Genomic DNA, 23,165 nt, shown 5'->3' with positions numbered 1-23,165 from the left:
ACAGCACCACTCGACGCCACAGCACCACTCGACGCCACAGCACCACTCAACGCCACAGCACCACTCAACGCCACAGCACCACTCAACGCCACAGCACCACTCAACGCCACAGCACCACTCAACGCCACAGCACCACTCAACGCCACAGCATCACTCAACGCCACAGCATCACTCAACGCCACAGCATCACTCAACGCCACAGCATCACTCAGCACCACTGAATGCCACAGCATCACTCAGCACCACTGAATGCCACAGCATCACTCGACGCCACAGCATCACTCGACGCCACAGCATCACTCGCCGCCACCGCATCACTCGCCGCCACAGCATCATTTGCCGCCACAGCATCACTCGACGCCACAGCATCACTCGACGCCACAGCATCACTCAGCATCCCTCAACGCCACAGCATCCCTCAACGCCACAGCATCCCTCAACGCCACAGCATACCTCAACGCCACAGCATACCTCAACGCCACAGCATACCTCAACGCCACAGCATACCTCAACGCCACAGCATACCTCAACGCCACAGCATACCTCAACGCCACAGCATACCTCAACGCCACAGCATACCTCAACGCCACAGCATACCTCAACGCCACAGCATACCTCAACGCCACAGCATCACTCAACGCCACAGCATCACTCAACCCCACAGCATCACTCAACCCCACAGCATCACTCAACCCCACAGCATCACTCAACCCCACAGCATCACTCAACCCCACAGCATCACTCAACCCCACAGCATCACTCAACCCCACAGCATCACTCAACCCCACAGCATCACTCAACCCCACAGCATCACTCAACCCCACAGCATCACTCAACCCCACAGCATCACTCAACGCCACAGCATCACTCAACGCCACAGCATCCCTCAACGCCACAGCATCCCTCAACGCCACAGCATCCCTCAACGCCACAGCATCCCTCAACGCCACAGCATCCCTCAACGCCACAGCACCACTCAACACAACAGCACCACTCAACACAACAGCACCACTCAACACAACAGCACCACTCAACACAACAGCACCACTCAACACAACAGCACCACTCAGCGCCACAGCACAACTCAGCACCACAGCACCACTCAGCACCACTGAATGCCACAGCATCCCTCAGCACCACTGAATGCCACAGCATCCCTCAGCCCCACTGAACGCCACAGCACCACTGAATGCCACAGCATCCCTCAGCCCCACTGAACGCCACAGCACCACTCAACGCCACAGCACCACTCAACGCCACAGCACCACTCAACGCCACAGCACCACTCAACGCCACAGCACCACTCAACGCCACAGCACCACTCAACGCCACAGCACCACTCAACGCCACAGCACCACTCAACGCCACAGCACCACTCAACGCCACAGCACCACTCAACGCCACAGCACCACTCAACGCCACAGCACCACTCAACGCCACAGCACCACTCAACGCCACAGCACCACTCAGCGCCACAGCACCACTCAGCGCCACAGCATCACTCAACGCCACAGCATCACTCAACGCCACAGCATCACTCAACGCCACAGCATCACTCAACGCCACAGCATCACTCAACGCCACAGCATCACTCAACGCCACAGCATCACTCAACGCCACAGCATCACTCAACGCCACAGCATCACTCAACGCCACAGCATCACTCAACGCCACAGCATCACTCAACGCCACAGCATCACTCAGCGCCACAGCATCACTCAGCGCCACTGAATGCCACAGCACCACTGAATGCCACAGCATCACTCAGCACCACTGAATGCCACAGCATCCCTCAGCACCACTGAATGCCACAGCATCCCACAGCCCCACTGAACGCCACAGCATCACTCAGCACCACTGAACGCCACAGCATCACACAGCACCACTGAACGCCACAGCATCACTCTGTGCAACCATTCAACAACTGGTTCAAATATGTTCTCTCAATGTTTCAAGCATTATTACAAATGTCACAAAAAGATGTTATTATTTCACTTCTGTTCTTAGATTTTCGTCGCAATAAAATACACTGAACATAATCTTCACAAAAGGTATTTACAAAAGTTTAAGCTATTGCCATTATAAATTAAAATAACTTTTATTTAAGTATTAATTATTTAAAAAAAATTAAAAGCCATTGTTATTTGTAATATCAATACATCTAAGTCGGGGGCGTGGCTAAGCAAGCCACGATGGCGGCCGTGCTTTGCTTAGGCTCCGCGATCGGGCTGTCGCTCACCCAGACCCGAGGATCGCCGTGAGCCCCACAACACCACACTGCTAACTGGAGCACCCCTGCATACCGGAGCGTCGACCACAGTGTCTCTGCCGACGCTGGGGGGGCGGATTTCCCCCTTGACTGCCTCCACCGGAGCCGCGCGCCGAGACCTAAGATGGCAGCCGCGGCCCGGTGACACTGTTCTCCCCGGGGCCCCCTGCGTACAGCAGTGAGACGACTGCCGGCGGATTGCCCAGAATGAGCGGCAAGACCTGCGGGGGCTGGCGCTGCTCTGCTCCGCCACTACGACACCCCCCCGACTACGGGAGCCGCCCAGACACTCCCAGGGCTCACCCCTGCTGCGTCCCGGCCCCCGGTGGCCGCACCGGGCAGCCCACGAAGCCTGCTGACATTGCAACGCCCATCGCCGGAGGTGAGCGCGGAGCGGGGACTACCTGCATGACTGGGGCGCCCCCCGCTGCCATCTGACGCCTGTTCCCCGACTGTGCCTGACCTCAACATGGCGCCCATACTCGGCTGAGAGGGACGGCATCTTAGGAGCTCCCAGCTGTACTCCTGGAGCCTCTGTTCACCGCGCGCCACCCACACGCTCCTGCTACCTGCTCCTGGGAGGGCCGGATCAGCCCCCCCCCTTTTCCTTCCTGCCACACGATTGCTGCAACCACCTGGCCCCACCAAAGTAGCCGGAGACGTCCCCCCCCCCCCGCTGCGGGGACCGCCGGGGCTGAACCGCCGGCACCCACAACGAAAACAGCCACCGAGGAGACCCCGCGACCTGCGCTCCTGCATCACCCTTCAAGGAGTCCAGGCCCTGGTGAGCTAGCCCTTGGCCACCCTGCACCTGCTGTGACCTCGCATCCTCCCCTAACGAGGGTCTGCCTGAGAGACCCCTCCTTGAGGGGCCCACCGCTCCCTGCCCTCACTAACTCACAGCGCCCCACCAGCCATCAGCATGTGGAAACCTAGGGGCACGCAGGCGACCGCCGTCCCTGAAATGGCCCCCGAGAATATGCCACACACCCGGACCTGGGCGCAATCCCACGCGCCACAAACGGACCCCACCTTATCGGCGAAGCTGGACCAGGTACTAGCAGCCATAGAGATGTCCCGACTATCGATGGAGGAACGTTTGGGCACCCTCTCGACGGACATCAGCTTGGTCCGCGACGATCACCGCAAACTGGCGGACAGAGTGACGGAAAGGGAGAAGATTTTGACCGACCTACAACCCGCCATGAAGGCGCAGGGGACGGATCTGCAGGAGGTCCTGCGTCGCGTGGCGACCCTCTAGGAGCGCACAGTCGATTTGGAGGGGCGATCGCGACGCTGTAACATCCGCGTCCTGGGCCTTCCGGAGGGAATTGAGAACTCAGACCCCTTGAACTATATGGAGTCCTGGACCAGGTCTTTCACCCCCGAGGCGGAGCGCTCGGCGTTCTTCATCGAACGAGCCCACAGGGTCACCGCCCGAGAGCCGAGACCAGGCTTCCCTCCTAGACCCATGTTGGCCAAGTTCCTTCATTTCCGTGACCGTGACGCGGTGCTCCACGCGGCCCGGGCAGCGGGCCCATTGCAGGTGGAGGATCAGCATGTCATGGTGTTCCCGGATTATGCTCGAGGGGTTCAGCAGCAGAGGCCCACATTTCTCGAGGTCAAACGGCGCCTCCGCGCAAACGATGTCCAGTACTCCTTGCTGTTCCCAGCCCGCCTCAAGGTCTTCCACAAGGGTAGGGCCATCTTCGACACGGCCGAGGAGGCGCGAGATTGGGCTGAGCTCCACTGCCCATAACTACCCAGGGCGGAAGTCCAACGGGACCATAACAGTCGCTCACGGAGATCCAGGAGACGTGGTTTGAAGCACCCCCCAGCGAACCCCTCCAAGAGCCAAGGATCCTCCCCCTCGAGATCACCTGATTTAGCGCAGATCATGCAAGAACGACGAGACGCCCTGAGAGCGGTGGTTGAACTGCACTCGTCACCCCTGGCACCAGACCTGGAACGCCATCCACACCTCTTCACTCCGGAAAAAGATCATGACAGTGATGGCACGATGTCGGGAATTGGTCAGGCCTCTTCCCCCCTGGTCATCACGCAAACGATGGACGCTATCCTGGATGGACGACCCAGCACATCTGAGTAATATATGACTGGATTGTATCCTCTTTGTGAACACCTTACTAACTGAATGTGCTCTGAATCTACTTAAGCGCTCTTCCTATGAAGGCTCACGCGCGACATACGTCAATCCTACAAAAGCCCGCCCAGCCTCGCATACACACACGCTGCCACCCCCGCAGTTACTTGTTGTATTCTTCCCCTAGTGGGACACTAGTTTGGATATACCGCCTCCGGTGATGTATCCCCTGCATTGGGACTGTTTCCCGCGTTACAACAGTTTTCCCCCCGTCAGTTCCTGTCCCTTCCCCTCAGCAGCAAGGCGCGCATGGGCATGCACACGATATGCGACTTCACATTCCCCCGGGCCTCCTGGGTGCTCTCAGGTGTTTATACGACCTATGATTGATGGCAGCTCCACGATCGGACGTTAATGTCCTCACACTCAATGTACGGGGCCTTCACACGCCTAGTAAGCGATATTCTGTTTACTCATACATCACGCGCAAGACAGCTGGGATTGCTCTCCTGCAGGAGACACACATTAACAGCACCGAACTGGGCAGACTGCAAGCTAAATGACGCGGGGCGTTCTGTGCCACGACCTACTCGGCATTTGCGCGCAGCGCTTTAATCTGGGTTAGGCCAGGCACCCCCTTCCGGGAACTTATGCGGGTGGTGGACAAGGAGGGCAGATACGCTCTACTAGAGGGGCTCTTAGACGGCCAAGGGATCCTCCTGGGCAGCATATACGCCCCTAATTCTGAACAAGATAAGTTCTGGGATCACCTTACGGGAGTCCTGGCCCATTTCACTGCCATTCCCTGGATCTTAGGAGGCGATTACAACTGCACGCTTGACCCTTCCCTGGACCAATCCCTGGACCAATCGCACCCTCCCTCCACACTCCCCAGCCCCCCGACAATCAGAGTTGTTCCGTGCTTGGGCCACACACTGGGCGCTCACCGATGCTTGGCGACACTTACATCCTCATACCCGCCTTTATTCGTTCCACTCTATCCCTCACAACCTCCGGGTCCGCCTTCACAGGTTTCTATGCTCAGCGCAGATCCTCCCTACGGTCGTCTCTGCGGACTACCTGGGGCGGGTCATTTCAGATCATGACGCTCACTTACTGCGACTCACCTGGCGCCCCCCGCACCCACCAGTCCCTACCTGGCGACTTCCTAGGGAATGTTTGACTGATCAGGTGTTCAGAGACTCGCACACGCGCAGCATACAGGACTACTTCACGCACAACACGAACACGGCTTCTTCGACACTGATAGAATGGGATGCGTTCAAGGTGGTGGCACGGGGGAATGTATTAAACAAATCACAGGGGTCCGGCACACGTTGGAACAGGCACTCACAACCACGGAACAGCGCCTAGCTACACTCACTAAACAAGTTGATCCCTCTGAGGAACACGCTGTGCTCACAGCTGAAGCAAAGTCAGCCTACCAAGCTGCCTGTGCCGATCTCAGGAAATATAATTTTAGGGCCCATGCCTCCAGAGTCCATAGAGACAGGGACAAAACGGGTGCAATGCTCGCATGGCTGGCGCGACAAGACACCGAAACCAGACCGATCACAGACATCGTCACCCCGGAGGGCGAACTCGTGCGTTCCCAGGCAGAGATCGTCCAAGCGTTCCAACACTATTACACCATGGTGTACGGCGCTCCGAACTCGCTCTCTCCATCATCTGTCACCCATTTCCTTGACCCGTTGCCACTACCCACGTTCTCGTATGCCGACAAACTCTCGCTCGACACCAAAATAGCGGCTTCAGAAATTACTCAGGCGCTACGATACTATTCGACTTTTTCCCCTCTAGTGATCCCACGCCTGGCTCAGGTGTTCGCGACGGCCCTCGATCAGGGTGTGTTACCCCGCTCATTACGGGAATCGGTAATCGTAACGTTTTTAAAGCCACACCGGGACCCCCATCTTATGGGCTCGTATCGCCCCATCTCTTTACTGTCTGCAGACTGCAAACTCCTCGGGAAGGTATTGGCAGACAGATACGCCCAGGTCATACGCCCGCTGGTCCACCCGGACCAGTGCGGCTTTGTCCCAGGGAGAAACACCTCACAGAACATTCGCCGCGTCTTCCATGTTCAGGACGAGGTACGGGACAGATATCCTCGCTCCGCCTGCCTCATCCTGGACTTAGAGAAGGCGTTCGACACTCTCCAATGGCCATACCTCTTTTCGGTCCTCCATCGCCTCAATATCGGCCCAGTACTTACGGCATACACGCGACTCCTCTATACCGACCTGTCCACACGGGTCCGGATTGGGAGACATCTCGGCGGCGTTCGAGGTCCGGCGAGGCATGAGGCAGGGATGCCCCCTCTCGCCTCTCCTCTTCGCCCTTGCAGTCGAGCCACTGGCGATCAGATTACGCCAAGATGGTCTGAACTGGGGCATCCCACTCGCGGAAGTCACACACAGCGTCTCTATGTACGCGGACGACCTCCTCATCTATGTCCGGGATATAACGGCCGACCTCACCCCCATATAGACGCCGCTCACCGAATTCGCGGACGCCTCGGGCCTCAGAGTGAATTGGGATAAATCCACGGTATATCCCTTTCACCCGGACCTGCCACCCCGCGATACCTGGCTGGGGACGCAAAAGATCTCATGGTCCACAGATGCCCCCCGATACCTGGGGGTCCGACTTTACCATTCTCCCGCTGACATCTTCGGGGGCAATCACTGCAGGGCGCTCGCGGGCCTCTGACCGACAGTTGCTTTCTGGACCAGACTCCCACTGGCCCCGATAGGACGCATTGCCCTGGCTAAAATGGTAATGCTCCCCCGGCTCCTTTATCACTTTACCAACTTGCCGGTAGTCCCACCCAGGTCCTTCTTCCAGGACCTCAATTCCCTCCTAGGTACCCTAATTTGGGGATCGGGCCGGCACAGGGTATCCCTGAAAACCCTTCAGCTTCCCACCACCCAGGGGGGCCTCGGAGCCCCATCCTTCGAGTCCTACTTTCTAGCGGCCCAGCTCCAATGGCTGTCGTACTGGACAGCAGACCGGTACACACAAGAGGCCAATACCCCAACGGGTAGGATTATGACACCGGAGCTTACCGGTCTTCTTCTTCCTGGCACTAAACCGCGACGCACATATCCTCTACAGGTCTCAGTGGCGCGTCAATGTATGCTCCGGGTCCACCGGATGTCTCCCAGGACAACCCCATACTCCCCGTTGCTCCCGTTGATCGGCTGGCCCAGGTCAGATTCATACTTCCCAGCCCCCATGCTCGCCGAGTGGACACGGTGCGGCATTACGGACATGGAATCGCTCTTTGAGGAGGGTCGGATTAAATCTTTCGATCGTCTCGTCGCCGAATTCGATCTCCCTCCCGGTCAATTCCTCCGATATCGCCAGCTCCTCGAATGTTTCCGTCCTTACCACAACCTCCAGACCTGCGAACCAGACACGCATCCAGTTATACACGCAATCCTGCATATGGGTACAGGGCGCCATTTGATCACCTGGTTATATAAAGCGATACGAGAACTCTCGAATGCCCCCCTAGTGTCCTTGCGCACCACCTGGGAAGAGGACATCGGGCGCCCGTCACACGACTCGGAATGGAACAAGGCGCTTGAAGCCCCAAAACATACACCTCGGAACACCCGTTTTAAAAACATCCAATATTACATATTACACAGGGCGTACCTGACGCCGGCGCGGCTGCAGAAATTCTACCCCACCACTCAATTCCTCTGCCCCAGATGCCACTCCCCAGCTGCAGATTTCCGTCACATGTTCTGGAGCTGCCCAGACCTCCACCCCCTATGGCGGACGGTACACGACACACTGAAAGACCTCACGGGTCTCACAACCCTAGACACCTGGGAATCCAGCGCGTTGGGCATTTTCCACATTCCGAAAACGCTCCCGGCACACAAGCGCTTCGTATCCTTGGCGTTACTACTAGCGAAAAGATGTATAGCTATGCACTGGCGGTCATCAGAGGGCCCCCACACAGCAGCATGGACAGGGGCAGTATGTAAATGGGCAGCGGCGGAAGAAGACGCCCTGCGGGAGGAGGAAGCTAAGGGTGCTCGTAAAAACCCCATCTCTATGGAATGGGCCATGCTATTGCATCGTTTCCGACAGCTGACGCGCCCGATGACCCGAGCACACCCACCCCTACAACTACACCCACCCCGGCAGACCCCCCCCACCCCCGCGAACCTACAGCCCCTAAACAACGACTAGTGCCGGACGCTGGCGACCCGCAGTCCCACACTTCTACCCTGCTCCTGGGGCATCTGGCCCGATGCTCAATCTGGCACAACACTCCCGCCCTCTAGCAACCCGGCCCACTGTAAGCACAAGCCTTTGACCCCTCTAACGCCCTACCCCCATCTCTTCTCGAAATGCCCGTGAAAACGCCCAGATGCTCCTTCCCCGAGTTCTGTCCCCCCAGTTACTTGGCACCACCACAGTACAGCCTCTGCAGACCCACTCCAATGCTCCCCGTGATGTTGATTCACATGCTTGTGCCTTTTCCTTTCTCCTTGAATTTCTTTTTTATCCTATGTACTCTAGCATATGCGATTATTTACATGGTCTGTACTGCTATGATAACGAAATGCCAATAAAAACAAGTTTAAAAAAAAAAAAGAATCAATACATCTAAGTCACGTAAATACAAAACATGTTGCATTACAAATGCTATAAGTATCACATTTGCAAAAGTTAAAAGTATTGGCATTGTAAATGACAAAGCTATTAATTTAGCTATTTTCAAAATCAACACATAAATATAAAATGTGTCATTTACAAGATCAATAGCTCAAACTTTCCTAATGCGAGACCTATTGCATTGCAAATGCTTGTTTTTTATAGTACCCATTTACTTCCCATCCCAGATCGTGACTAATTTATTTCAATTTTACTTTTAAAAGCATGGTGACATTTCAGTGGGTTTTGCGAGTGAGAAGAGCTTGTTGAGACAATTCTATTTTCTGTTTCCCTCGAAGTTGGCACCCTGCTCCTACACATACTCATCAACCTACTCTTTATCTTGCTATTGAAAAGACAAGAGCCAATTTTTGGTTTTTGGCGTTTTCAGTTGAAAGTCCTGGGCCTCGATTTACTGGTTTAACACATAGGACTGTTTTTTCAGCCCCCTCTGGGCACAAGACAATGCAACTACATTGTGTGCATAGAGAAGAGAATCCTATTGTGCCAACCCAATTAGGAAGCCTCACTGTTTCAACCATGATCACCCCTGGAGAAGTCTGAAACAAAGAATAAATTAGACCAGGGCAAAGAAGGAGCCCCATCTCACCCCCTTTTTAAAATTAAAAGGGACAGTAGAGGGTCCCATTGTTCGCCGACCACCAAATCCAAAACTCACAAGCGAACAATCAGTAATGCTAGTATCTTCATACAGGGAATCAAAGTTATCATTATTATTATTATTATTATCGATTTATTAAGCGCAGTTGCTGCCCAGGGGCGTCCAAGCGCTGAGTTTAGACAGAGACGAGACGGAACACAGGAGGAACTAAAAGGGCTTCCTAAATAGTATGGTTTTCAGTTTCCTGCGAAAAGGGAGTAGGTCGGGTGTGGATCGAAGATCAAAGGGGAGTGCATTCCACAACTTGGCGGCGTTCAGTGAGAACATCCTGCCCCCCGACCTAGCTCTCTTTACTCTGGGTACCACTGCCAGAAAAGCACCGGAAGACCGGAGGTTCCTGTTCGGGTGGTAAGGGGTGACAAGGCTGGTGTTGATTGCTGATCCAGTCTTCCAAAAAGCTCGATGTGTGATACACAGAGCCTTGAAAGCCACTCTCTGTCTCACCGGTAACCAATGTAGGCTTTTCAGTCACTGTCTGACGGACTGTGACCGTGGGATTTGGAGTATGGTACGTGCTGCACAATTTTGTACCACCTGTAGCTTTCGAAGAGTCATCTCAGGCGCCCCCAGATATAGAGCGTTGTTTGAGTCTAAGCGGGACTGGATGAGGCCTTGTACTGCCACCTTCTTGGCATCTAGAGGTAAAAGTGAAAGGACCTTCCTCAGTGTTCTAAAAAGGCCAAAACAGGTGGCAGACAACTTGGTGGCCTGAGTGGAGAAGGAGAGTTTATGGTCTAACCAGACTCCCAAACTCTTGACACTGTCCTTAGGGGTAGGAGGTACCCCTAGACCAGCGGGCCATAGGGAAGAGAAAGGTAGTGGTGAGGCTGGGCCTAAGAGCATGAGTTCAGTTTTTCCACCGTTCAGTTTGAGGGAGGAGTTGGTCATCCACTCCCTCACGCTCTCCAGGCATTTCAACAGGCCGGCCGAGGCTTGCCCACCGTTCTCCTGGGCCAGTGAAACCACCAGCTGGGTATCGTCAGCGTACGACACGATTTTAATGCCGTACGGTTCTACTATAGTGTCCCATTTTATTCCCAAACTGAATATGAATAGACTTTACCATAATGAACTAAGATTTACTCAACTGACTAGCTCTGCCAGGTCAAGTAATACAAGATACATGCCGGTCTCTTTATTTTGCATATACACCGGTCCTTAAAATCAAACACTGATATATAGGGGAAACCCCTTTCTAAAAACTGCCTAATTAAAACCAAAGATTTTCTTATCAGCAACCCACCTCAGAACCTTGACTAGAGCTTAATATGATAACATCGTGTTTAGGGCACGCCGCCGGGTTGAGACCCATCATCAGGTACGACCCTATTCACTTACTGTCCCTACGCCCCCCACTCGATCCCCTCCTTTCTGATTGCCCTCATATTGACCCCCTGTCTAGCCCCCTCGTATGCCTTCGTTGTAAATGGACGTCCCCCCTGCCCATAAACGACGCAGCAGACACGTCTGCCCCCTCGAAATGTAATTCCACCAACTTCAAGGGAGGTCTTGTGAATGCCAGGTCTCTAGCCTGCCATTGCCAGGACGTGCACGACTTAATATTAAACTATGAACTAGATGCCCTGTTCATTACTGAAAGTTGGCTCAACGACTCTTCGAACCCTGATTTGGCTATTGCCCTCCCTCCTGGTTTCACCATCTTCAGAAGGGATAGACCTTCTGGTCGAGGTGGCGGTGTAGCACTTATCATTAAGGAAACTTTTCCCTGTCACACATTCGACGTATGTCACCTTAAGGACACGGAAAGCTTGGGTTTCTCTATTAAAATTAACGCCTCATTCTCCTTATCGGGAGGCCTCCTATATCGTCCACCGGGCAATCCCACCTCCTTTCTTAATTCCTTGGATGAGGCACTTGGAGCGCTCATGTTACAATATCCTAACTTCACGCTCATTGGTGACATGAACCTACATATGGAATCACTTGTAGACCCTCACACCATTTCCTTCCTACAGTCCCTGAACATCTTTGGACTCTCCCAACGCATCAATACAGCCACTCACAGTGCTGGCCACACTATTGATGGCATATGCTCCAATCTTTCAACCCTCTCCACCTCCCCCCCGCTACCTCAAATCTGGACCGACCACTACTTTATCCCTTTTAACATTATGACACCTCTGACCACCCGTCCCAGCCCTAGGCATGCCCAAGCCTCCTTCTCAGTTAACTGGAAGAAAGTGGCCGAACGAATCAAACTAGAGTCAAAACCGGTGCCCCCACCTCCCATTGGAACCGGTGATGTTGAAATCGACTCCCGCAACTTTCATACCTGGATGAGCCAAATTGTCGCGGCAAACCCGGAGCCCAATAACCATCAAGAAAAGGGCCCTAAGAAGAAAAAGCCAAATGCCCCCTGGTACACTCAGACCCTAGCAGAGAGTCATCTCCTTTGTCGGAGACTAGAGAGACTCTGGAGACAAGCATATGATATGGTCTCCAGAACAAGTTATGTCCAACAGAGGAAGGCATATCTCTCTGACATAAAAATAGCCAAAAAGGAATACTACACCAAGCTTATAATGGAGGCACACCAAAATCAAAAAACTATTTTTACCATTGTTAAGTCCTTCACTCACCCGAAAGTCCTCACCACCGACATACCTCCTTCAGAGAGTCTCTGCAATCAAATTGCAGATTATTTTGTCGACAAAATAGTCAATATTCAGAAAGATTTTCCCCTTCCTCCGACAACCCCCTTAGAGGCAACAATCAATTACCCTCCTCTTTCCACTTTTAAATCGGTCTCCCTGCAACAGACTAGTAAGGCAATCCGGGCTTGTAAATCAGTAGCGCCTACCGATTCCTGTCCCCCCATCATCCTTCATCACCTGATCGACAAGGTCAATCCCTACATTAATGTTATTATCAATGAATCCCTTGAATCCGGACTTGTACCTACTGAATGGAAGAAGGCTACAGTAAAACCTCTGTTGAAAAAACAGAATAAATCGCCAACAGATTTGACGAATATGCGTCCCATCTCCCTACTTCCTATTCTTGGCAAAGTCACGGAGCATCTAGTGCATGAGGAGTTAAAAACTTTTGTAGAGGCCCACAACATCTTACACCCTCAGCAATCAGGCTTCCGCTCCGGTCACTCCACTGAAACAGCGCTGATCGAACTGGCTGATTCCATCAAGTTCCTGCAGGATGAGGGCAAGCAGGCTGTCCTCATCCTGCTGGATCTCTCAGCAGCATTCGACACCATATCGCATGTCATCCTAATTAATCGAATGCGAGAGATTGGCGTGACTGACACAGCCTTAGCCTGGATTTCATCATTTCTATCAAACAGGTCCCAGACTGTGTCCCTTGGACCCCATCTATCCTGCGAAAAACTCATCACATCTGGAGTGCCCCAGGGGTCCATACTGAGTCCTTTGTTTTTTAACATTTACATGGCACCTCTCTTAGCCGTGATAGAATCACATGGGATTCTTGTTACGTCTTACGCTGACGACACTCAATTGGTCGTCACAATTGACAAGCAGCGGACCGACACTGATCTCCGGTTCAAAAACTGCCTTTCTGACGTCTTTAAGTGGTTAAATATTAACCATCTGAAGTGCAACAGTGCTAAGACGGAAATCATCCCATTGGGTAAAAACCCTTCTTTCTGCCCGAAAGATTGGTGGCCCCTTGGATCAGAGGCCCCCCCAAGTGCAGTTCCATCAGCCAGAAACCTAGGCGTCCAATTTGATTCATCTCTTTCCTTTGATGACCACGTCAAGTCTACTGCCGGTCGCTGCTTTGGACTAATAAAATCTCTGAAATTTTTTTTCGATTTCCTCCCAATTGCAGCCAGAAAGTCAGTCGCGGTAGCCCTCATACTCTCCCGACTCGACTACTGCAATGGCCTTATGGCCGGAGTGAAAAAATCTACTCTCAGAAAGCTGCAGATCGTTCAACATGCTGCAGCTCGACTGGTCTTACAACTTCCCAGAAGGTCATCAGCGTCTGCAGCACTAAATTCGCTGCACTGGATGCCATTGCATAAAAGAATCCTTTTTAAACTACTCCTTACAGTTTTCAAAACAATGCAAAATACAGGGCCCCGCTACTTTGCAAAACGTTTTATGCGCTACAACCCCCCACGCTGCTTGAGATCTTCTGGGACAAATCTGGTTCTAATCCCCAGATTTAAATATAAGACCAAGGGTGGGAAATCCTTCAATGTTCTGGCCGCCAAAGCCTGGAATAATTTGCCTGTCAGTCTTAGATCCATAGATAATGAAAACAACTTTAGAAAACTTCTCAAGACATGGGTATACCAACAACCAGACTCCTCCGTCCTGGCAGCCATCTAGTCTTTTCAATTCCAAATACATCCTTCTGTTATTCTCCGCAGCTTGCTCAGCGCCATGATGCTCCCCTGGGAGCGAACGTTAGCGCTATACAAATGCACATAAATATCAAATATCAAATATCAAGGCCTAGAAATATCACAGACCAGGAGGCTTCATGGTCTCCCATCTTTCCTTTGGCTTCCACTCAGAGGAGTATTTCTCTCACTCCTCATGCTACTTACTGACTGTTTGGTGAAACTTTTCCTGTCAAATATAGTGCTGGCTTTGCAATGCACGAAGAGCTATTTTACATCTCAAAAGTACACTGAATCATCACACAAATTCTTTATCTCATACATGTGTTATATAGAGAAAGCAATCCATTTGTTATTTGCTTTTTCACTGCAGCAGGCTTACTTAAATGTTTTAGTTAGGGAATTGTGTGTGAGACACATACATTTACACATGTTAAACTATATGCAAATGCATAAGGGTGAACAATCCAAATGCTTAAAACAAAACAAGCATTGGCAAAGTCAACAGGTCAGACTTTAAATTGGAGATACAGAGACATGGCACACTAAAGCCAGCCCAATTGGCTTTGTCAATGTTTGCTTAAAATATGTACAATTGCTCAATTCTTCTATGACGCATGGACCTTCTTCATACGTATATCGGATTTTGTAATTTCTAGCTATATATGAGAAATCAGAAACTGGATATTGAAGACTAAAGCCTGGGGATCAAGTATTTTGGTGCAAGCTGAAGCTCCACTGCATGCTGCGCCAGCTCTTACCACAGTGGAACTGCCACCTCATCTCATCTATCGTTTTAAATGTACTTCTCTGCCAATAACTTTAACACTCTGCAGATTTTTGTAATCTAGAATGGGAACTAAAATAGACAAAAAACAGAAAGAGAACCCTTAAGAGCATACCACATTACACCCCTTAACCTGCCTTGTAGAGGCAGAAGAGCGAGAGGCCAAGACTGGGAGGCAATAAATAATGAGTTCACAACATAAGGTATCCAAACACAGTCTTTGAGACAACGCCAACAAAAAAGGATCTGATAGAGCTCGTAGTTGTCTCCATGCCAATTGAACATCTCTTTACAGCTCTGCACTGTAGTTAGGGCATCCCTGGGCTGTCTTCTTGTGTTGTGAGACTCATTTGTGGTCTTTCGTTCTCATCACTTGTCTATGTCCATCCTTACCTGTGTATATTTTGAGTAATTTTACACCAGCAAAATATGATGAACAAAATAAAATGCCACATTTGAGTTTCAATAAGTGTACGGTGTTTGCCAACAAGGAACGGGGGGTGCAGAAGCTGTCTCTTGGAGAGACTGTCAGCCTGTCATTTGCGAGTAAGGCAATCGAGATGATTGATCACAAGGTTGCAACTATAATTCTTTGTGGCTTTGCCAGGATTAGGTGCACTGCCCTAAAATAAATCTCCCCATTCTTGCAAAAAGGTGCCTGTTGGTGAGCAGAAATAAACATTAGTCGTCAGTGGGGTTTCTGTATCTTTTTATATTCAGAGTGGGTGTCGGATCTTATCTGAATGCCTGGCTTGTCATGCCGTCAGTAATTATGCTAATGCTACACAGTCTTTGCCATTTTGAGACCACTTTGAAATATCACTGACTACTTAACTGACCAACCAGTTGGGCGAAGCTGTATCCCAGAACAGATTTCTGTTGATAGTTGCTCTGTTATTCAATTGAGATTGCATCAGAGTATGCCTCTATTAATTGTGGGATCCATAAACGCCTATCCTTCTTTGAACTCCGAGTCAAGTTGAGATCCCTAAAAGTAATTACGGGTAAGGGAGGCTTCTTTAGTGATGATAATTCGTTTTTTTTTATCGTAGAGAGCTCTTAGAATTGGAGCCTCATAGGCTCGTCACTACAAGGATCATAGTAGAATCTAATCTTGACTAGTGCTGCTCCCTCTAGCTCGGCCCTTCAACAGAGAACTACAAGGTCTCGGGTATTTCGGGCTGGAGAATATGTTGTCAACATTTATACATACAACCTTACATCTCACCTATAACATTTCAGCTTTACAACCTTGTGGTAATCCCTGTGGAACCTACTAGAAGCTAGAGTACATTGAAAGTCTGATTTATCATGTAGTTCTGGCTGCAATGTTGGGTGTGTGTATGAATCCCAGTCACCACACGGATAAAACTGAGCCAATCTATGTGTAGTATTTTCAACATTTGGCAAGTCTTCAAAAGTGATCCACACAAGTGATGGTAAAAACTGGATAAAGCTGATGATTTAAGCCAACTTGGAGTCCAGTTTAATTTTTTTCCAGGCTCTTATCTTAGATTACCTGCCTGATCACAGATGTGTTTGGTTCTTAAAAGAAGAAATGAATTGCAAAATCTCGCTAACAGCCTCCCGGTCATGCTAGGAGCCACTCTGTCACAGAGTGCAGCATTTCAGAGGTTTTAAGGTGGGTGTCTGCACTCAGACCTCACCTCATGCACCCTCACCGCAGGGATTGAGAAATAGAAAGGCACCAAAGGAGAGGTGTTCCGTTTGGGTCTTTTCACTGCTGTATGTTACAAAACTCACCCTGGTCAACTTTTGAAACACCTTCGTCCTCCTTGATCTCTCTGCAGCTGTCAACATAGCAAGCATCCTTGCATTTCCTAATAACATGGCTCAGAAACAGATTTAAAGCCAATTGATTTTAACGTGGTTGCTTGGTAAATCCCAATTCGCTGGTAACTGTGTGTGGGTTAGTCCTTTCATTTGGGAATTAGTCAATCAGCCTTGTGAGGTCAGTCAAGGTTTTTAACATCATCTGTGATTTTCAATATAAATGTGGACACACCAATGTCATGGCTTAGAGATTTGCCTGGTAAAAAAATCAGTTTCCAACAAGTAGAACTTGAGAGTGACGCCAGATATGGAGACCTCTGCTCCTTTAAACAACAGTGATGGGATAGTCCATGTATATTAGTTGCTTGTAACTCGAAACAAATAAAACAGCAGACCTGTCTGTCATGTGTAGCAAAGCTGGGTGAGGTAGATACTCTACTGAATTCAGACATCTAAGAGAGAGGAGTACACCTCGACCTAGAAAAAGGAGTGAGGAGACTTGATAGTCAGCATCAGGAGAACTAAGAGCGGAAAAATGAAGAGATCTATGCTAGCTTTGAATCACAGCTTGAATAAGGAGGCGGAACGTTTTTCAGAAATTATTCAAAGTTTTGAAAATGGCCCACCCTAAAACCTTTAACTGACTCCGCTCCTGCCTAGTACCCTGAAGAGAACAGAAAAAGATCAGCCTAAAACATCAGGCTGACATCCAGGGCTTTAAGTGGGCCTATCCGAGTAGGGGCGTGGTCTAAATCAAGATAACTAGCATTGCGTGCTTAAGAAAATCATGAAGTCGCATCCAGCAAAGTATAATAAAATAGGCAAAAAAGTATATTTATTAAGTATAAGCCATAAAATACCAAACACTTAAAAAAAAATGTAACAATTATTTACATTACTGACAAATCTATTGCAGGATTTCCCAAAACCCTTGAAGATATTCACTGTGTCTATTTTGCTGGGGGTTCTCACAACAATTTTCTTCAGCAGACCTACCTTTTGCCAGCCAACTCTTTACATACAGCTTTGCATAAAATGGAGGATCATTGAGTTTTACCCATAAGCATGAAGAAATGGTCTCTACAGTAAGAGAGGCCCTTGTTGGACTAGCAATTAAGTTTGTTGCGCTGAAACCTCTCTCGCAATCTGCATTACTTGCTGGCAGGGTTTCCATGCAAACTACTAACTTTTTTAATGCTTATGGGGTTTTCTTTCCACCGAAATCTTTGAAAAGTCTAAAAGCTTGGAAAGTATCTCTTGCTGGCAGCTGAAACTCTGAACACAGTTTCTGGATCGGTTTCACCATAAAGAATGCATTCATCACCAGAAGGTAAGTTGCCTGCATGTAGCACACTGAAGCTGGCTTTAAGTTTTTTCTCCGAATCCGGGGCAAATCGTTTATTGATATTTACAGACAGACTTTGGTAAAACTGATTTGGATTATGTCACACAACATTCCCCATGTTATCCTATGGGCAAGATAGCCTTTTAATAGTGAAAAACGAAATTGGCAGTATTTCACTATCAAGACATGTTACCCACACTAGTAACACCAAACAAAAACCAGAACGTCTGCTCACCCTACCTTTGAGGCCTGAAAATAGAGCCCCCTAGAGCCCTCTTTCGAGATCGGCCCCCCACTTAAAGCCCTGCTGACATCTATTATAGGGCTGAGACTCAAGCATCTGCTGAACTTGGGTCCTAAGCACAATGTGTCTTTACCTCTCAGCTCAGTAATATTCTACTTAAAGAAAATTCCAAACTACCTAGTCCTTATTAATGTTTTTTTTAGTTCCACAATTCCAAACTACCTAGTCCTTATTAGTGTTTTTTTCAGTTCCACAGATACTATTACTTAAACATTCCAATATCCTATGCACAATCCAATTTGTTTATGAGGGCATCATCGCAGGCCCATGCATCAAAGCTCTGCAATGTCCTTATAGGACCAGCTTCCTCAGTGGATGCAGAGAGATGCTGTATTCTGATATGATCTCCCAATCGCAGAGAGACTTAACCAAGCACAAAGAAACACTGCTGTATATTTTAATAATGTTAGACCTAAACAGATATTGTGTTAAAAGGGGAAATATTCCTCAAGCAGATTCATGTCAGTCACCAGTCTGCCACAAAACCAAACGTGTCAGAAAAAGATCAGTTGAAGCTTTAACAAAACAATCAAGCTTCTCTTGTACAGAGGTCTATGTTTGTTATACCGCCCACATACACTCGTCTACACAGCCGTTAAAACTACCAGCACTTGAGGAGATTTTATTGGAAGTCAATAAGTGGCAAAAAGGCAAGGAAGTTCTTTATCCATGTCATCGCTTTAGAACTATCTTTGAATGGGCATAAAAGATGGTTGGCAACTCAGAGGGAAAGGATTTTGGTCCCCATAGAAGAAAAGCAACGGGAAATGGGCATCATCCTGCAAAGGTGAACTGGAAAGCAGGAGGTCGATAGATTTTCCACAAGGCTTGAGTCACTGAAAGACCATTAGGGTCTGTTCAATCAGATCCAGGCTTACAAACATCACAGAGTCACCACCTTGTTCCCCAGTCTCTCCACACCCCAATCAACTCCTTATCTTCTCTCCACTTATTCCTAGCTCATAATTCAGAAAACGGCGTGAGGTAGGTGATATCAGAGTATTAGACACGTTTCCCTTTCTATCTAGCTTCATGTGGATGCTCTCTTGGTTCACTACAGACTCGACTCAACTAACGGTCAGAGCATTATGCTAACTTCGTCTCTGGAAACCTAAAATCACAGGCTAGCCAAGCACTTGCAGGTCATGAATCTCTTGCAAGCTTTCTTATTTTTATCAGCAGGTCGCTGATAAATGTGCACAGACTTACAAGCAATTAACAGATCCATTTGTAGATACAAAACCATAAAGAGTGGAGAGTGTCTCTGTCTATATCCAAGATTCTTGATCAGCACAACACAGAAAAGGTAGGGCTGAGATTATAGCTTTTCTCAACGTAAAATAAAGAGTGCAGTTCAATTTCAAAAAGGGAAACACAGCAGACTTACCACTTCTTTGAAATTCCTTTTTTATACACACACAGACAATCCAACACAAGAAAAAAATCTGACATTAATGAAAATGCACACTTCATACAGTAATGTGCCCGTAACTCCAGCATAGCTCAGAAGGCAATCACTCAGTAAAACATGTTTAATACCAACAGAACATTGAAAAAGCATGCATTCTATGATCTTGTGCAGACCTCTATGTGTATATAGATATTTGTATTATATAACATCACTACAAATGTGCCTCCTGTATATATATGGACTTCAGCACGATTAAATACCATAAAACACGAAAAAAGTGACAAGATTAATTACCTTTTAAATAGAAACCAAAAAGCATTTCAGAATTAAGACCTACGTGTATACTCGTCAAGCATGCCTTTCTTAAAGTTACAGAAACATTTGTTAAACAACACTTACTGCCCTGGTATTGCTTCTTCGTACTACTGTACATAACAGGCACTACTGTCGCCCAACTCAATGGCATGCAGTTTATAGGTTAAACAGTGCGACGATGTCGAGCTCACTCGAGTCAAACGCCTGGCATCTTATGTTTTTAACCGAAACTTGGTTAAAAGAACGATCTAACCCTGACATATTGTTGGCTATACCAGAGGGTTCTCGGACCCCTGTTAACCCAGCTGGCCAGAGATTCTGGGCGGGCTTGCTGTTTTCATGAGGGATGGCTGGGAGATGTTGTGCATTAGAATTGAGAGCATAGGGATGATTGAGGCACTGTTTGTTTGCATTAAAACCTCCCCTGCATCATCAGTTGCAGGAATCCTGGTTTATAGACCCCGTGACACTCCATCCTGCCATCTGCTTGAATTATGCAACATTATCGCAGATTTATCTACAAGATCATTCGCAGAGACCGTTCCAACGGAGTAGGAGGAGGAATCCCCATCGCTCACAGGAACACTCTCAGAGTCTCGACCAACACCGACGACACCCTCAGCGCCGCCAAACACATGCACTTCCAGATCCACACCGACCCAAACACCACCCTCAGAGGAACTCTCGTCTACAGACCCCCCCCGGACACCAACCGCAGTTCAGCGACTCCATCACCGACCTCATCAGCACGCACGCCCTCGGCTCCTGTGAATACATCCTCCTAGGATACCTGAACTTCCACCTCGAGAACAACGACGCCAACTCCACCACCCTGATCGACAAACTTGCCAACCTCGGACTCAGACAGCTCGTGACAACACCCACCCATGCCACCGGCCAACCGCTCGACCCCATCTTCACCGCAAGCCCCCACGTCTCCTTCAACCAAACCCCACTGGACAGACCACCACTGCATCCACTTCACCTTCAGGAAGTCCACCACCGCACTCAACAGAAGTCCAGCTAACCGCCAGACTCACCTAGAAGCCACCTGCTGACACCACCGATCCCAACACCGCCGCGTAGGAACGTCGGCCAAGCTCCTAAGACGGCTGCAATGCATCCAGAACGCCTCGGCACGCCTGATCCTCGACATCTCTGGCCGCAGCCACATCACCCCCCACCTGAGAGACCTGCACTGGCTCCCCGTCAACAAGAGGGTCACCTTCAAGCTCCTCCTCCACGCGCACAAAGCTCTCCAAAACACCAGCCCAGCATACCTCAACAGACGATTCAGCTTCTACACCCCCACCCGCCAGCTCCGCTCCGCAGGCCTCGCCCTCGCCACAGTTCCTCGCATCAGAAGAACGACTGCCGGCGGCAGATCCTTCTCCCACCTCGCCGCCAAGACCTGGAACACCCTCCCCACAAAACTATGGGAGACCCAAGACCTACTGGCCTTTAGAAGACTCCTCAAGACCTGGCGCTTCGATCAGTAGCAGCACCCCTCCCCCCCAAGCGCCTTGAGACCCTAACGGGTATGTAGTGCGCTTTATAAGTGCTTGATTGATTGATTGATCACAGAGGCATACCAATTTCACCGTCCTCTGCGATTTTAATGTCCACATGGACAATGACAACTGTTCCTTGGCTTCTTAGCTGGCAGGCAGACATGATGCAGGGTTTAAATTTGTTAAAAAGGTGTGTGCGCCTACCCATATAGCTGGCCATACGCTGGATCTAATTTTTTACTAATGACCCCAACCTGAAAGTAGAGGCCCGATACCTCTAACCTGGTCGCATCATCTGTTAGTTCCTTTCAGTTTAACTGGCAAATCCTCTGGCAATAGCGCCAGGCCAACTTACGAGGAAAGGAGAAACTGGAGGAAGGTCTCCCCCTCAGCTGGCAGCGATGTAGCTACTTTCAAATGCAGGGTCTCCTCCACCCTAGATAGAGTAGCCCCACTTAGAACAGCAAAATCTGCCAGAAAAAAACCCTCTGCCCCCTGGTTCACTACGGATGGAAAAAAGCTTATGTAAGAAGATGAAACGTGGTTGGCATAAATCTTATAATCCGGTGGCCAAGTGCGCTTACAGAGCGACTTTAAAAAAAATCATGGGCTGAAACGAAACACCATCAGGGACTACTTTGCTAACCAAATCAATTTGTCTGATAACTCAGCCAACGAAGTCTTTAAGATCGTTCAAGGTTTTATCAAACCTAAGGCTCTAGTCTAGATAGTACCATAGCCTCATTGGCTACCCTCTGTGAGGACTTATCAGTCTTCTTCCAGGAGAAAGTACAACTTATCTATTCCTCCTTCCCATCCGCTGGGCCATGAACTACGCTAAAGTCCACTCTAGATTCTCCTGGAAACTGGTCTGAATTTCGCCCGTTTTGCCCAGAAGCCTCCCTGATAGAACTGAACAAATGTAAATCAGGTTCACCTGGCGATCCCTGCTAAGTTCTCTAAATTACTTGCCCCATGACCAAATTCGCAGCCGAACCCAACTTGGAACTCCTCTCTCATAACTGGCACTTATCCAGCCGCCTCAAAAATGACCTACGTACTGCCTATTCTTAAGAAACCAGAAGCGGATCCAGCAGAGCTCAAGAATTTTAGGCCCATCTCCCTTTTGCCAACACCAGCCAAAAATCTTCAAAAGGAAATCCAGAAGCAACTATCCAATTTACTGGAATCTAACAACTGTCTCTATGACTCCCAATCTGTTTTCATATTGTGTTATAACACGGGGATAGCTCTTTTGGCAGTTGTGGAAACTGTACGTGAAGCCTTAGACCAGGGCAGCTCCGCAATGCTTGTGCTGTTGGATTTATCCGCAGCATTCGATACAGTGTCTCATCGGATTCTTTTGGAGAGACTTGAGCATCTGGAAGTGACGGGAACCACGCTGGCCTGGTTCAGCTCGTTTCAGGAGGGTCTGTCTCAGTAGGTATTTCTCGACCCCCATGTGTCCTCACAGAAACCCTTCGTGTGTGGGGTCCCCTAGGGCTCAGTTCTGAGCCCTACGTTGTTTAATGTCTATTTAAACCTCCTTGCATCTTTAGTTGAGCAATGGGGAGTGAAAGTTGTATCCGATGCTGATGAT

The 23,165-nt window shown here is 49.5% G+C and overlaps 1 protein-coding gene across 2 annotated transcripts in view; it reads right to left on the bottom strand.

Annotated features, from left to right (window-relative positions):
- RPTOR (regulatory associated protein of MTOR complex 1) overlaps positions 1-23,165 on the bottom strand; it is a 2,181,859-nt gene that overhangs the window by 2,126,806 nt on the left and 31,888 nt on the right. The window lies entirely within an intron of this gene.

The sequence above is a fragment of the Lissotriton helveticus genome, chromosome 7 (assembly GCF_964261635.1).
Source record: "Lissotriton helveticus chromosome 7, aLisHel1.1, whole genome shotgun sequence".
Lineage (NCBI taxonomy): Eukaryota > Metazoa > Chordata > Amphibia > Caudata > Salamandridae > Lissotriton > Lissotriton helveticus.
The sequence above is the reverse complement of the archived record's forward strand: the minus strand, read 5'-3'. Positions and strand labels throughout refer to the sequence as shown.